This window comes from Labeo rohita, unplaced genomic scaffold (assembly GCF_022985175.1).
Source record: "Labeo rohita strain BAU-BD-2019 unplaced genomic scaffold, IGBB_LRoh.1.0 scaffold_655, whole genome shotgun sequence".
In the NCBI taxonomy this organism is placed as follows: Eukaryota; Metazoa; Chordata; class Actinopteri; order Cypriniformes; family Cyprinidae; genus Labeo; species Labeo rohita.
The window spans coordinates 41,521-44,476 of NW_026129585.1; the positions used below are offsets into that span (position 1 = coordinate 41,521).

At 48.2% G+C, this 2,956-nt stretch overlaps 7 non-coding genes and 2 pseudogenes across 7 annotated transcripts; all 9 read left to right on the forward strand.

Annotated features, from left to right (window-relative positions):
• Positions 1-62: 62 nt before the first annotated feature.
• On the forward strand, positions 63-181 carry LOC127161446 (5S ribosomal RNA). Its single transcript, XR_007827048.1, has one exon. It is a non-coding gene; the product is annotated as a 5S ribosomal RNA (ribosomal RNA).
• A 73-nt stretch (positions 182-254) lies between these two features.
• LOC127161447 (5S ribosomal RNA) lies at positions 255-373 on the forward strand. The gene has a single exon (XR_007827049.1). It is a non-coding gene; the product is annotated as a 5S ribosomal RNA (ribosomal RNA).
• Positions 374-447: 74 nt separating this feature from the next.
• Positions 448-565, forward strand: LOC127161459 (5S ribosomal RNA). The gene has a single exon (XR_007827061.1). It is a non-coding gene; the product is annotated as a 5S ribosomal RNA (ribosomal RNA).
• Positions 566-659: 94 nt separating this feature from the next.
• On the forward strand, positions 660-821 carry LOC127161467 (uncharacterized; annotated as a pseudogene).
• A 67-nt stretch (positions 822-888) lies between these two features.
• On the forward strand, positions 889-1,007 carry LOC127161448 (5S ribosomal RNA). Its single transcript, XR_007827050.1, has one exon. It is a non-coding gene; the product is annotated as a 5S ribosomal RNA (ribosomal RNA).
• Positions 1,008-1,122: 115 nt separating this feature from the next.
• Positions 1,123-1,241, forward strand: LOC127161449 (5S ribosomal RNA). The gene has a single exon (XR_007827051.1). It is a non-coding gene; the product is annotated as a 5S ribosomal RNA (ribosomal RNA).
• Positions 1,242-1,309: 68 nt separating this feature from the next.
• LOC127161463 (uncharacterized) lies at positions 1,310-1,437 on the forward strand (annotated as a pseudogene).
• A 113-nt stretch (positions 1,438-1,550) lies between these two features.
• Positions 1,551-1,669, forward strand: LOC127161450 (5S ribosomal RNA). The gene has a single exon (XR_007827052.1). It is a non-coding gene; the product is annotated as a 5S ribosomal RNA (ribosomal RNA).
• A 67-nt stretch (positions 1,670-1,736) lies between these two features.
• On the forward strand, positions 1,737-1,855 carry LOC127161454 (5S ribosomal RNA). The gene has a single exon (XR_007827056.1). It is a non-coding gene; the product is annotated as a 5S ribosomal RNA (ribosomal RNA).
• The last annotated feature ends 1,101 nt before the right edge of the window (positions 1,856-2,956 follow it).

The window sequence follows — 2,956 nt, forward strand, 5'->3', positions numbered from 1 at the left end:
CTGATACACTGGCTGAATTTTAAATAGATACACTGGCCAGCCCTCTTTTCACAGCAGTTCTCGCTTACGGCCATACCACCCTGAGCGCGCCCGATCTCGTCTGATCTCGGAAGCTAAGCAGGGTCGGGCCTGGTTAGTACTTGGATGGGAGACCGCCTGGGAATACCAGGTGCTGTAAGCTTTTTTTTTTTTCTTCACTACTGATCTGATACACTGGCTGAGTTTTAAATAGCCCACTTTTCACAGCAGTCCTCGCTTACGGCCATACCACCCTGAGCGCGCCCGATCTCGTCTGATCTCGGAAGCTAAGCAGGGTCGGGCCTGGTTAGTACTTGGATGGGAGACCGCCTGGGAATACCAGGTGCTGTAAGCTTTTGGCTTTTTTCTTCACTACTGATCTGATACACTGGCTGAGTTTTAAATAGCCCACTTTTCACAGCAGTCCTCGCTTACGGCCATACCACCCTGAGCGCGCCCGATCTCGTCTGATCTCGGAAGCTAAGCAGGGTCGGGCCTGGTTAGTACTTGGATGGGAGACCGCCTGGGAATACCAGGTGCTGGTGCTGTACACTGGTACCAGGTGCTGTAAGCTTTTTTCTTCACTACTGTACTGATACACTGGCTGAATTTTAAATAGCCCTCTTTTCACAGCAGCCCTCGCTTACGGCCATACCACCCTGAGCGCGCCCGATCTCGTCTGATCTCGGAAGCTAAGCAGGGTCGGGCCTGGTTAGTACTTGGATGGGAGACCTACGGCCTGGGAATGACCAGGTGGTTAGTACTTGATGGGAGACCGCCTGGGAATACCAGGTGCTGTAAGCTTTTTCTTCACTACTGTACTGATACACTGGCTGAATTTTAAATAGCCCTCTTTTCACAGCAGCCCTCGCTTACGGCCATACCACCCTGAGCGCGCCCGATCTCGTCTGATCTCGGAAGCTAAGCAGGGTCGGGCCTGGTTAGTACTTGGATGGGAGACCGCCTGGGAATACCAGGTGCTGTAAGCTTTTTTCTTCACTACTGTACTGATACACTGGTACCAGGTGCTGTAAGCTTTTTTCTTCACTACAGTACTGATACACTGGCTGAATTTTAAATAGCCCTCTTTTCACAGCAGCCCTCGCTTACGGCCATACCACCCTGAGCGCGCCCGATCTCGTCTGATCTCGGAAGCTAAGCAGGGTCGGGCCTGGTTAGTACTTGGATGGGAGACCGCCTGGGAATACCAGGTGCTGTAAGCTTTTTTTCTTCACTACTGTACTGATACACTGGCTGAATTTTAAATAGCCCTCTTTTCACAGCAGCCCTTGCTTACGGCCATACCACCCTGAGCGCGCCCGATCTCGTCTGATCTCGGAAGCTAAGCAGGGTCGGGCCTGGTTAGTACTTGGATGGGAGACCGCCTGGGCTTTTTCTTCATACCAGGTGCTGTAAGCTTTTTTTCACTACTGTACTGATACACTGGTACCAGGTGCTGTAAGCTTTTTTCTTCACTACAGTACTGATACACTGGCTGAATTTTAAATAGCCCTCTTTTCACAGCAGCCCTCGCTTACGGCCATACCACCCTGAGCGCGCCCGATCTCGTCTGATCTCGGAAGCTAAGCAGGGTCGGGCCTGGTTAGTACTTGGATGGGAGACCGCCTGGGAATACCAGGTGCTGTAAGCTTTTTTCTTCACTACAGTACTGATACACTGGCTGAATTTTAAATAGCCCTCTTTTCACAGCAGCCCTCTCTTACGGCCATACCACCCTGAGCGCGCCCGATCTCGTCTGATCTCGGAAGCTAAGCAGGGTCGGGCCTGGTTAGTACTTGGATGGGAGACCGCCTGGGAATACCAGGTGCTGTAAGCTTTTGGCTTTTTTCTTCACTACTGTACTGATACACTGGTACCAGGTGCTGTAAGCTTTTTTCTTCACTGCAGTACTGATACACTGGCTGAATTTTAAATAGTCCTCTTTTCACAGTAGCCCTCGCTTACGGCCATACCCCCACCTGAGGCGCTAGAGAGCTACAGGAAGTGAGTTGGCTACAGTTGGGAGAGGAAGGCTCTCCCCTACTTTTGTTTGTTTGACTCTGATTTTGTGTTAATTTAGTGTTTGTTTCATAAGTGTTAGTTTTTTTTGTTGGTTAAAGTTTTCCTCCCAGCAGCCTGTGCTGTTTGGGAGGAAGTTCTTTGCTTTTTTTTTTTTTTTTTTCATTTATTTATTTATTTTTTTATTTTATTTATTTTTTTTTTTCTTCCTTTGTCTTTTTGTTAACAATGGACGGATCTACGGTAACAGACTTGGCAATGGCGGACGGACAACAGAGGGCGAGTGACATTGGACTGAGTAAACCACAACGAGATGGAAACGAATCAGAGAAGGATGCAAGGAAAGACAACGGGAAAAGAATTTATTTGAAAGAAGCGACAGTTACTGTGGAAATAGGACAAGCAAAGGAGGTGAGGGCGATTGATGTAATAAAAGCGGCGGCAGAGCGGATAGGAGATGGAAGGATTCTGGCGGTGAGACCGAAGCAGACGAAGGAATATGAGGTAACGCTCGAGCGGGAAGAAGATGCTGAATTGTTAACAGATGGATTGACTATCAAAGGGTTTAACTGTGATGTCAAACGACTCCAAAATAGAGACTATGTTGTTTCGTTTATGCATCTGCCCGTTTATGTTGCTGACAAAGAAATTTTAGATAAATTGGAAGGTTGGGGAGTTTGTCCCCTTTCAACAATAAAAAGAAGAGTCTATCCGGGCACAGACATTGAAGATGGGACAAGGTTTGTAAAAACCAGGTTCCCCAAGAAAGTAGCCTCCCTCCCGTACAGCACCAGAATAGAGACAGCAGAGGGCCCACAGTATTTTAGGGTGATGCACAGTCATCAGATTAAAACCTGCAGGCTGTGCATGAGCCCCGAACACGTGGTGAAAGACTGTCCAGATTTTAAGTGTTTTAAAT